The 13,594-nt window shown below is 38.0% G+C and overlaps 1 pseudogene; it reads left to right on the forward strand.

Annotated features, from left to right (window-relative positions):
• The window catches only part of LOC139040590 (fatty acid desaturase 2-like protein FADS2B), a 58,708-nt pseudogene that overhangs the window by 1,951 nt on the left and 43,163 nt on the right, over window positions 1-13,594 (forward strand).

Raw genomic sequence — 13,594 nt, forward strand, 5'->3', positions numbered from 1 at the left:
GTAGCAACATTTAAAACTAAGAAGTAGTCAGTCGGATCATCTAGAAGAAGGAAGTACTGGCAACATGCCTACTGGGCTTTGGCCTCTGTGCATTGGATTTCTGATGCTGAATTAAATGAGGAATTTAGAAAGGAAGGCGGCTAAGTTTTCATCTAGCTTTGATATTCCAATAGTTTTCATAGCCAGATGGATTATCTTGCACTGATAGGTCTGGATACCCTTCAACATGCCCTCAAATTCTGTATTAATAATTTTGATAGTAATTCCTATATCTCCCCTACAGGAATGTAGAGTTCTTGAGAGTCAAGTACTTATGTCCTGTTCGCTGCCAGATCCTCAGTGCCTAGAACTGTGCCAGAATCAAAGCAGGTACTTGATAAATGCCTGTATAATGATTGAATCATTTAGCCTCTTCCAGCTTTTCTAACAAAACCCCTTGGCTGTATAGAAATCATGAGACATCAATCTTTCTGGACAACAGAAAAATGCAGTGAAGCAGTATCACTATAAATCTTATCTTTCCCTTTTCATAGAAATACTTAAATGATTATGGTGATAGGAAATTAAGAAATGCCCCTATCAAAGGTGTTTTAGGAATTGAGGGCCACAGCATAATAGCAGCTGACATGAAGGGAGTTGACAGGATGAATCAGAGCCAAGTGTCCAGGCAAGCCTCACATCCTAAGTACAGCAGTATGGAGTGGTACTAAATAGGCAGGTGTTTCAAGGGAAATGGATCAATGCACCTTACTTATGCTGCCTCAATAACAGACTATAGACTGTCAGAAAAGAAGAGGTATGGATGTCAGCTCCTCCTGCTCCCGCAAAGCAGTTGGTCTCCTTGTGGGTCACCTGCTCATGTCTAGAGGAGGCTGGCAAAGACTAAGCTCATCTCCCTTGGGGTAGTTAGAGCAGTTAAGGGGTCAGCTGCAATGGGAGCTCTGGTTGTTCGGTTTCTGTGTGCCTCTGCAGTGTGCTGCCTGGGGATTGTTTCTCTGTGACTCAGCTATTGAGAAGTTCTGTAGAGGGACAAAAGGAATCTGTTTTTTGTCTCTTTGGGCCCCCCTGGACCCCTGTTGGCAGATTTTTACCAATTTTAGTTTTGACAAAGTACCTTACAAAGCCTTTTGAAATCCACTGTGTATTTCAGTTATCCTGAGTCTTGTTTTTGTGGGGATTTTTTGGTAATATCTTATCTGATTTACCTGCACTTTGTTTTAAACTACTCCTTCTGTCTTCTCCATCACAGTTAAGTGGCAACACCATTCACACAATTGATCTTAAAAAGAATCTAGAGCCAAACTTCATTTCTCTCTTTCTTTCACTTCCTACTTTCTAACCGAAACCAATTCCTATAAATTCTACCTTCTAGAAGTAGTGCAGTTAAGTATAATTGTCTCCATTTCCCGTACACTACCCTAGTCAAGCCACTGTTATCTCTCACTTGAAAGACTGCATTAGCCTCATATGTGGGCTCCCAACTTACATTTTGCTCTTCTAATCTCTACTCCAGTCAGCAGCAAGGGTAATCTGTCCAGGGCAATGATCTATCTAATGTCACTTCAACTGCTTACCTCACAGTGACTGCCTGTCACACTTAGAATAAAATCCAAACTCCTCAGCAGACCCCAAAGGCCCTATGTGATAAGGCCATTGCCTGGGCCTCTGACCCAATGTGTAACATGTTCTCCTGCAGGCCCTCCTGGCTGCTTTCTTGTGCTTAGAACACACAGACAAGCCAAGCTCATTTCAGTTACCACTTTAAAGATTTTGAACTATCTTTTCCCTCCGTTAGGTTTGCTGTACCCACTGTAGCATCTCTCTAATGAGCCTTTTCCTGACTGAGGTGGTGGCTGCCCTCAGGCACCTTCACTCCAAAGTATGTTACTTTCCTTCTAGCACTTATCCCTATTAGAAATTATCTTGCTTATTGGTGAATTTTCTTGTTGATTCGTTGTTCTCCACACGCACTAGAATGCACATTCCAGGAGAGTCATAGCCATATCTTCCTGTTTCTTATGTGTCCCCAGAGTCTAGGACATTGCCTGGCATGCAGTAATGCTAAAACTATCTATTGCATTAACATAGAACATTTAACATACAATCACTGAATTTATCTTTTTCCTCAAGAAGACAGAAGATTCCTGCGTTTTAGTTCTTTGCAAAGTTGGGTCTGGTCCAGCCTCATGACTGAGATCTTCAATTCTGAATTCCAACTGACTTATGTGAATTCCATCTTCGTCCTCTACTATCCATGTGGTCAGGGCTGACTCCTTTCACTCATGTCTCTGAGCCTCAGCTCCTTTATCTATAAAATGCAGATATAACAGTACTTATGCCATAGGGTTGTGTGCATTAAAGACAATGCATGTAAATCCTTTCAGCCCAATCTCTTGAAATGGAAAGCCTTCAATAAACATTACTGTTATCAGTGTCAGTTTTGTGCTCTCAGTAGTCGTCACCATTATGTAGAAGGGGGAGGTTTCTCTATCAAAGGTCTTGCCTCAGTTCATTCACATTCATTCATTTATTTATTCCAAGAAGATTGGAATACATTCTAGTTCCAGACACCATGCAAGCACTACCTACACAAATACAGGTAAGTATGCTTGCCCTCAAGGAGCTCAACATCGCATGCAAACAAGAGATTCACATTAGTAGTTAGCACAAAGGGACAAAGAATAGATATACACCTATTGGCTATGGTAAGAAAGAAAGAACGATCTGAGTCACAAGGGATGGGGAGGAAGCAGGTGCACATTTCACTGAACATAGAGTCAAACTATGAGTATGAATTAGTTAGAAGAAGGGTGAGCGGTTGGAAAGTGGAGGGAAGCAAGGGACAGAGTCTCTCAAAAGGCATTGCAGGAAACAGCATGGTTTAAAGAGCAGAAGTGATGCATTTGTATATTTGGAGCAGACAGCAGTTGGCCAATTGTGAAGGGTCTCATGTGCTGACACAAAGAGTTTTGAACTTTATCCTGAAAGAATGAGGTGTCGTGGAAAGAATTTAGTCAGAGAAGATGCATCAGTAGATTTGCATTTAAGGAAGATTGGATTTGTGGAAGGTGGGAATGGTGAGTAGGAGGTTGATTAGAAAGTTCGGTTTGTAATCCTGAGCAGAACTAGCAAATGTATGAACTAAGGCAGTGGCTGTGGAGATAGAAAGTAGGCGGCATATGAAAGATAAGTAGAATTAACTGGCCTTTATGAGGCATTCAAAGAAAAACCACCATGAGAAGACCAAGGATGGCCAATGAAAGGGAACCAGAGGCCTTATTAGTTTTAGGATTGAGAACTTTAATTTCCTCTTAGGCGTGCTCTAAGACTTGATGTGAGAGTGACTGTGCACAGCCAATGATCAAGATGTGGTGGGACAGTTGACGAGAGTTAAGTAAGCAGTGCTGGTCACCACTAGCAGTGTTCAATGTGGATTATCCTTCTGGTAGAGTGAGCATTTGTTCAATCAAAGTGCAACTAGAATAATTCTTTCTTTGTTGTTCTTAGTGCCATAAAGTCTGTTAAAACTCCTAGTGACTCTGTTACAGGAGAGCAGAACCAAGCCCTGCTTTTGTGCCAGCCTCACGTCTACCTATGCTGTATCAGATAGTGTTCCACTGATATTCATAGGGTTTTCATAGCCAGTGTTTTCAAAACTCAGTGCCCTGGTCTTTCTTCCTGGTCTGGAAGCTGTCTGAAAGCTCCACTGAAACATGTCCACCGTGGCTGAATCTGCTGGTATTTGAAATATTGGTGACATAGCTTTCCTATTTCACAGCTACTTGCAGCCACCACTGTATGACTACTGACAGATTTGTGGTGTGGTTCCGTGCCTGGGAAATGAAGCCGGGTGTGGTGCTGAGAGCACCGAATCTTAACAGCTAGACCACCAGGGCTGGCTACTGGTAGACACTGATGCCTGCGACTTCATAGCTATTCAGGCAACAAATTCAAATGTATTGAACACTTCAATACACATGGGTTAAATAATCGAATGCGTGACATAGTTCTTAAACCCATGAAACCTGAAGGCTGAAGTCTCCAAGAGGTGAAGTAACTTGTCAGTGTTCAGTCAGTTAATAAGTGACAGAGGCAGAATTTGGATGCAGGCAGAATGAGTCTGAGAGTTCTTCTTTAAACCCTTATGCCACATAGCCTATCGGGTTGCCCATTCTCCTAGGAAAAAGAACAAGCAAGATAACCATTTGATACTTCATGATAAACACTGGGAGATCGCTGAACATAAGAAGAGTAGGCAATAAAATACAAATTTCTGACAACCTTTTGTAGTTTGGCCAGAGTTCCTACCAGGAAGGGCTTCTACTGCCTGGGGTAGAAGGGATTTTTTCAGTTCTTTAGAATCACTTGGAAATGGAGCTCAGGGAGGGTACATAAAGAGCTTTCTGAAAGGATGGTCTTGAACTATAGGGTAATGCCCGTGAGCTTTCGTCAAATAACCACCACAAGGTTAATAAAGTGAGGCATGGAGGTAATCAAGTTAAAAAGGTAAATCAAGCTCAAAAAAACATCTGCTCATGTCGAGGACAGAGCTTCAGTTGAGGATCCTGGCTGTGTAGGGCCCCAGAGAATGCTCGAGGTATGTGACAGTGACTGCAGCTGCAGCAGTGAAAGAGGAAAGAATGGCACCCAGATTTGGAGAAGCCTTCTGACAATGATAATCGGGAAAACTCTCTCATGGCAAAGCCCTTCACAGTTCTAAAGGTATATGCATGTGCATTCTCTCACTTTCTCTTCCAGCACCACTGCGGAAGGCATCTGGTGTCAATAGATGTATTTTACAGATAGAGAAACTGAGGTTTAGAGTGAGTGGAAGATACAAGATGCAAAACCTGGTTTTCAAAATCCAAGATCAGCCGCAGGTTGGAACAGATGTTCCCCAAGCTCATGGAAGTAAACAAGATGTAAAGGCCCTAAAGAACAGAAAATTTGGTTTAAAAAGAAAGTTTTAATGGTCTCACCTGAGAAGCTCAATACTATACACTCAACACAGCTCCCAGTGTCAAAGATTCTCATGGAAATAGGTCTTAATCCCACAGCCCTTAAAGGTAATCCCCCATTTGTAGCAAAAGCAAAAATATTGCCTTGTAACCGGTGAAGAAAGGGATATTATAACATAAATATGACTTTTGAAAAAGTAACTCTTGTTCTCTTTTTCTAAGCAGACACTGGCTATCATGTCTGGAAGGAAAATCCAAGTCTAGAAGTCAGATAAATGCACCAGCAATTTCTCTTTAGTTCTTCACAGGCTCCAGACAATCAAACATGGAAACAGAGTAGCAGGATCTGCTGATGGGGTGAGTTGGGATCCATTTGGACATTCAGTTCCTAAACCAATGCCTCGAATATTGTTAATGCTCAGTAAAAGTTTTGTGACTGAAATAATTCAACTTAATTACCAACTAACACTTTGGGAAAGGGAGAAGTCAGGTCTAGACTCAAAATTTACTTTACTTAAGAATGTCTTTGAGTAGAACAGTGATTGCCAGGGCCCAGAGGGTGGGAGAAATGAGATATTGGTCAAAGGGTACAAACTTCCAGTTATAAGAGGAATAAGATCTGGTGTCTAATGTACAGCATGGTGACTATAGTTAAAAACACTTCATTGTACTCTCGAAATTTGGTTAAGAGTAGATTTTAAATGTTCTCACCATAACAACAGCAACAACATGGTAATTATGTGAGGTGTAGGATGTGTTAACTAACATTGTGATAAACATTTCACTATATATTCATACATGTATCAAATCATCACATTGCACACCTTAAATTTACACAATATTTTACATCAGTGGGATCTCAATTAACCTGGGGGAAAAATTATACCTCTGAAAGAGATACAGGAAAAGTCTGTTGTGATTGCATACAGAAATTTCTGCTAATTAGAGCAAAACTCTTTAATTCCATATCATGTGAGTCCCTGTTGCCTCTTGCCCTTAGCATCTGGTGCAGTGTCACCAAGCTTTTGTTCAAAGTCCTTCCTCTGCTTGGAGTTGCCTGCCCTGGCCATACAGATCACCATTTTATACAATCCCAAACATATTTCTAGAAACAATTTTAAAGCCATGTGCTTCAGGAAAGGTTTCCAGATCCCCTAACAAGATGAGATCATTCCCTAAACTGCACTCAAACAGCCTTTGGTTTGTATCCCCTTGTGGACTCTGTTAACTCTGACTTTTCCCACAGAGACTCACCGTAACAACTGAACCTGAGGACTGTAGGTGTAACATATTCACCTTTTTAGACCCTAAGTCTCTGAACATTATTTTTAACAATTGAGATGCTCAAGTCGCTCTTGGGAGTGAGTTGACCTCTTTTAAACCTTAAAATGGTAATACTCATGTTTCTCTAATGTGTTAAAAAGAAGCTGTGTGTTTTATTGAACTGTGATGCTGTGTGTGGCATCGTTTTGGCTTGCTGAGACATGATATGTCTGTAACCTGTGCTTTAAAGGAAATTTAAGGGTTTAAAATATGCACAAAAATGTTGAATTACAAAAAGTCATATAGAATATACAATGCACACAAGTAACTACCAAACAGCCATTGATACGAAATATCACCAATACCATTGAACCCCAAGTATTATATCATACTCTGATTAGTCAATAAGCTATTCTCCTCAACATTATATTTTTAAGATTTGGGTTGATAAATATGGCTCTTGTGAATTTATCTCCTCTGATGGTTAATATTATGATTTTTTTCTATACAATTATTTCTATACTGTTAACCATTAGTTGTTTAGTTTCTTTTCAATGTTTTGTTTATTATATCCCATGGATTGATTTGTGTTTTTAAAATCTAATTTGAGAATCTTAATGATGAGTTTATTCCATTTATATTTATTTTTCTTACTAACTAATGTGGATTTATTTATACCTTCTCAGGTGATTTCTATTTGTCTTACTTTTTTTTTTCTATTATTTTTTTTATCTCCTTTATTGTATTTAGTGAGATTGATTTTAAAATTCCATTTATTCCCTCCACTTAAAAAAAACTTTTTATCTTTTGTAATTATTGAAATATGTAAATCTAAGTAAAAGGCTAAGGTATAAGAATTATAGGGGCCGGCCCGGTCGCACAGCGGTTAAGTGCAAACGTTCCACTTTGACAGCCTGGGGTTCCCTGGTGCGGATCCCAGGTGCGAACATGGCACTGCTTGGCAAGCCATGCTGTGGTAGGTGTCCCACATATAAAGTAGAGGAAGATGGGCATGGATGTTAGCTCAGGGCCAGTCTTCCTCATCAAAAAGAGGAGGATGGGCAGCAGTTAGCTCAGGGCTAATCTTCCTCAAAAAAAAAAAAAAAAAGAATGATAGAGCTCCTTAAATGTAATGAAACTTGTAATCCTACATTAGTGTTAGCTGATATTTTTAGCTCATTACTTCCCCGTAGACAATATTATTAATAGCTTATACTGCCTTTATCCCAGTTTTTCCACGTTTGCCAGTTTTTAAGTTCAATATTTTTTCTTGCTTCTGAGACTTTTTTCACAAATCATATTGCTCTCTTCTGAACAACAGTCATTAGAATTATCTTTAGTGCACAGCTATTGAGAGTAAATTCTGTCCATTTTTTTCACATGAAAACGGCTTATTTTCTCCATGTTTTTCATTAACTTCTTATTTTTAAATGTAAAACCTTCATAAAAGTTAAAATGATAGTACAATGAACTGGTATATGCTTCACCTACATTAACCAATTCTTTTTCTTTCCAATTCGCTTTATCTCCACATAGACAAAAAGATAAGAGATGTTCAGCATACATCTCCTACAAAGAAATCCTTTGTTATAAGCAACCTTTCACACCAAATGATTTTAATACTGATAAAATAAAATTACCTAACATGTACTGACTATTCAAATTCTTCCACTTGTGCCAACAATATCCCTTGTAGGTGTTTTATTTTCAGGTTCAAGATCCAGGGGAGGATTGCTTATTAAATTTGCTTACAATGACTTCTAGTCTTTTAAAATCTAGACCAGTTCCTTGGTTTGCTTTTTCTTTGTCTTTTATAAAATTGAGAGTTTCTAGTTGTCCAAGCCAGTTGATTTGTAGAATTTGCCATCATAAGGATTTTTTCAAGTTGCTACATCAGGATTAGATTCTGGACAAACATTTTTGGCATTAAAAAAAACATAGGTGATGTTTTTGCCTTCCCTTCTATAATTGTTTGTATAGATATCCAGTTCTAGGTTGTGAATTTGTCTCAGGGCATTCTGAAGATTTTATTCTGCCCTCTTCAGGGTTTTCTTATAACTGTTGGGAAGTCTGCTTTTTCAGACCCTGTCACTCCTTCCTTCCGGCTGGTTTTATGATCTTTTCTTTTCTTGTTCTACTTTTTGTCACAATAGTATTTCTATTTTTATTTTTCTGCTTGAGATTCTTCATACTTTCCAATTTTTTTTTTTATTTTTTGCTGCTTCTTAAAACTTCTCAGCCATTTCATTTTCATAGGCCAATTTAATGCATTCTGTTCTAACTTCCACATTTCTCTTTTTATTTTAATTAATTAATTTTTGGTTGCAGTAACATTGGATTCTAACCTTATATAGCTTTCTGATGTACATGATAATATATTCCGAATTCTGTGTAGATTACATCATGTTCACCACCCAAAAACTAATTATAGTCCATCCCCTCATATGTGAGCCTAATCACCCCTTTTGCCCTCCCCTCCTTCCCGTATGTTAACCACCAATGCTTTCTCCTTTGCTATATGTTTGATTGTTATTAACTTCGACATTTCTTAATGTCTCTTATACTTTCTCTTTTCATTGTCACTATGTCCCATATTCTAAGGAATTTCTTCATATATGTCTTCCAGCTCACCAGTTCTCTCTTGAGAAGTTTTTAATTTCTTGTTTAACTCTTGAATGAGTCTTTCATTTCAATGGTTGTTTTGGGGAAATCTGTAAAGTGCTTTAATAAATCTTCATGGTTTATCCTTTTTTTCTTGCACTAGTTTCAGGTTTTAAATTTCTTTAGAGAATAAAATTTTATTATTCTATATTCCATACCTGATATTTCCAATATCCCAGATCCTATGTTATTCAGTTCTGTTAGTTGTTGCTTCTGCTAAGTTTTGTTCAGGATGACATTTTCATTTGTATTTTTTAAAATTCTTTGTATTATAATGTCAATTTTACTGATTTGGTCTGCAGAAATCTTAAGGAATCTGTCTTATTAAGCATAATATCTCTCCTCAGGATATTACTCTGTTTCAGCCCCATAGTTAAGGTAGTGACAACATAGCACAATTTTCTGTTAATTTTTTATCTAGTAATGTAAATTTAAACTCCAAAAACCTGTGAATTCAAGATGTTAGTTACAAATACTCAGGTGGGAATTTTTATTGTCAAAGCAGAAGCTGTTTTCTGTGAGGTGATATTTTTCTAAGCCATTATGTACTGAATTTATATATTTGGGTGCATCTACACTCTGCTTATCCAAGACATAATCTGCCATCTACCACTTAGGTCTTTAAAGCCATGATGTATGTTTCATGCAATGGCAAAAGTTTTTGTGGCAGCCCAAGCAACATGTCGTAACCACCACTCTGGTTTGCAGGTTCCTTTTCAATCTTCAGTTACTAGGCATTTTCTTTACTTGCCTATGAGCTCAATATGACTTTACAATGATCTTTATTATTTTTGCCAGTATTTTTGGGAGTTTTGTACAGTCTAGTTTTCTCATTATCTATTATATTATGCAGCCTGGAGCAGAAGGATAAGTGGGATTTTCAAAAATAATTCTTGCCACCTTCTCACCTATTTAAAACTATCCGTCAAGGAACAAAAATTTCCACTCTTGCGTTGTGCACAAGAAAGTGGAATTTCAATTCTGAAAATAATAATCAAAGGAGAATTCTCAAAAAATATTTTTCAAAAGTATTATCACTAGCAGCAAATATTTAGCATCTGAAGTACACTGAATATGACAGTCTTCATTTAAATGCAACATTTCTGATAAAATATTAATCATTATTTCTCAGGGATGCTGCATGTAAAATTGATTCTGTTATTTTGCAGCAAAACCCTCACATAGAGTTGCCATTTGACATTTGTGATGGTTAGGTTTAGAGAACTTTTTTAAGTGTTTAATTTCTTTTAACGCCCTAAAAGACGAATGTTACAGTATTCTAAGATAAGGTATAGAGAACAACAACAAAAAATGACATTGAAATCTATCAATTCTTTTATGCACAAAATGTATTATGTACAATATAAAGACTCACAACTGACAAGCCTCAGTTCTTACCTTAGCTATACTCCAAATTACTATATTTTAAAAGACCAAAGGTCACACATGAATAATCAAAGTAATGACTGCAGTGAAGTTTGGTTAAAATAACACTAGCTCTTGTAATCAATCAAAACCAAACTCTCAATGACTTATCACCATAGAACTTCTCAATCACATAAAACGCAGTAGAGGAAAGTCTTGCTGGCAAGGGAACTCTGCTCCTCACAGTCATTTAGGAACACACCCTGAAGGAGACTGCAATAAGCAACACAGGTAGAGTTGCCAGATGTAGCAAATAAAAATACAAGATGCCAAGTTAAATGTAAGCCTCCTCAGATAAACTGGGAAAACCTTTATTAGAATCAATTTTTCACACCAAAGGCATTTAATATTGATAAAAATAACATTGTGTAATAAATACTCAGCATTCAAATTTCCCCACTTTTCCCAAAAGTGTCCATTGTGGATGTTTTATTTGCAGAATCAGCATCCAATCAAGCATTTTTTATTAAGTAATTGTTAATAGAAGTTCATCCCTTCCAATATTTAGATCATGCTTATATATACCTAACAAAGTCTGTTGTGTATCTGCAATTCAAATTTCATTGGGGGTACTATATTTAAACTGGGAACTCTAACACATGGCTTTCAAAGTTTCCATTAATGTCAATATCCAGGCAACAGATGAGGAAGAAAAAGGCTAGGAAGTCATATGGTTCCAGTTTGAGGGGAGGAGGCAAGACCTAGTTCAGGCCTAGAATGAGCATTCATTACATATGCCCATATTCCATGGGCAGAACATGGTATCATGGCCACACATGAGAGACTGATTAAAACTGTGCACTGATACTGGGCTCTGAAGCAAAGACAAATGTATTGATGAGCAGCGAATCACTTTCTACCATACCAATGGTCAGTGATAAATTACTCCAAAAAAAGTAGTGCTCAGCAATATGGAATCGTATTTAAGAGAAAAGCCATTGGAATCAAGGAATTGAGGGCTTACAGTGTATGAAAAATCATAGGTGAAGACATCTGAGCTGTCTACATAATGAGGCACAGAGGTAGCATGACTCAAACTAGAAAACAAAGGGATTTATGACAAAATAAAAAAGCTATCATTATACAGGAATATAATTTTTTACAAGGTGATTCATCCTGCAGCTAGGATAACAAAAAAAGAAAAACAATACAAGGGGAAATGCAAGATTATCTCTAAGAAAACCATACATATATGTGTGTGTATAAAATGAGAGAATTATGTGACTTTTGAAGAACGCCACCTAGATGGCAGTTGCATGCTAAGCACAGTAGCACCAAAACACCCTCAAGGTGAGGTGGGGGAGCGGTCGTGCCGTGGGAGGGGCGGCCCGGCCCCCCCGGGATGCCGGCGTGCCCCCGCGGGAGGGGGACCCCCTCGCGGGGGAGCCCCCCGCGGGGGTGGGCGCCGGGAGGGGGGAGAGCGCGGCGACAGGGAATGAGTGTTTTGGTTTTAACCCCATATATGCTGGGTTTAACGTGGGGAAACTGACATCAGGGTCGGTATCAACTCCCCCCTATTTTATGTCCATCCCTCAATCTTGAGGGATTTGGGGTATGACCAATCTAGCTACTTCTTGCTGAAATGGGGCATAGGTTGTTTCATCTCATTGAACCAGTCTTTTAATAAGGCACTGATGCTGGTGGGCTCCTGAAAGTAGGCCTGTATCATGTAAGTAAGTACCCAGGTATTTAATAAGAAGTTTTTCTAGAGAAACAAAAAGAGAAAAACAAAGTTAATGATTGGGGCAAATTATAAACCAGTTTCTGAGCCCAGGGGCAGCCAATCAAGATTCCTAGAAGTCAGGGTCAAAGCATCTTTTGCAGTTTGAAATGTCTCTGATGGTGTCATTGGCCACTCAGGTAGCTTTTTGAGTGGCTTACACAGCAGTAAACATGAATCTCTCTTAAGTTTATATTGGGTCTTCCAGCTTCAGTTTGTAAGGCTTTAGGGAAAAGGGCAGATTTAGTTTTCAATGACTCTAAATGAAAATAATGGGGGAAAAACCCCTGAAAATGTTAGTTTGGAGGTTTTTAGCCAGATATTTCAGGAGATGAAGAATTCAAGAGCCAGTCCAGTTAACAGAAGTAAAACAAAAATTTTAAAGACAACTGAAAAAATTAAAATTCAATATTTATAAACATGTATTATAGTTTCTATTGAAACATAATCTTCCTCCCTAAAATCACCCTCAATTTCACTAGACATAGCCAAATTAAGACTAAGTGGTTTGCAAAATTAGTCAAGTTTTAATAAATTTGGCATAATTATTTACCTAAGTACAGCAAGAATAGTAATTGATCATATAGGCTCTTTTTAATCTGCTTTGCTGGAACCTTATAAGGAATCTCAGGTTGAACTTTAAAGGTCTCTCAAGGAAAGCCAGGCAAAGGACCTGTTATCACATTCTGCCTGCAGTACCTACAGATTTGGGGGAATCCCTCTCCTCGTGAAGTTCCCCAAAATATTGAGGTTCCTTGTACCTGCCAGAGGGAGTGACATTCTTTGCTCAACCTTACCAGGTTACAAACCCATAAGCACAGTACCAGGCCAATATTTCCAAGTGGCTTTATTCCAGAATGTCAACCTTCATTCCTCAAAAGCTGTCTTGCTATATCCAAGCCTCTATGTTCTTTTAAAATATGATGTTCCAGTCAAAGCCTTGGTAATATAACCAGTGTTTCCAACTGTGTCCTGTTAAAAGAAGAACAGATTCTTATTGGACTTATGCAAACAACTATATTGCCATAAGAATAAGAATACTTACTTAGTGGAAGTTTTTGCATTTTGGGGGACTCAGATAGGGAGGAAAAGACAAATGTTTCAATTTTGTTTATAAATTGCTGCAAGACATAGTTCTTTAAGAGAATAGAGAAAAAGGTCTTCTTAACTCTGAAAAAAAGCAAAATATTAAAAATCAGTAATATCTCAATTAAAAAGTCATAAAAATTATAATCACCCCTATCAGTTTATTCTGTCCTGTGTAATTGGTTCTTGATCTTAATTTTCTGTCGGCAGTTTGTGAGGTCATTAGTTTCTCTGTTGGAGTTCTGTAATTTTTACCCAGTTTGGTTTTACAATCTGAACGTTTATTGGAAACCTGTATTCTAGAGTGTGAGAGTCCTTTCCATGAATTTCTCTGAAAATGAAACGTATTTGCAAAAACATCAGAGTAAAACGGCCACTGTTCATAAATAACAAAACATTCAAAGATGGTAACTGACAAAGGCATTTGACCATGTCTGTGATATATAACATTTTGAGATAATAATCAGGATTATAGCTGACA

The sequence above is a fragment of the Equus asinus genome, chromosome 17 (assembly GCF_041296235.1).
Source record: "Equus asinus isolate D_3611 breed Donkey chromosome 17, EquAss-T2T_v2, whole genome shotgun sequence".
Classification (NCBI taxonomy): Eukaryota; Metazoa; Chordata; class Mammalia; order Perissodactyla; family Equidae; genus Equus; species Equus asinus.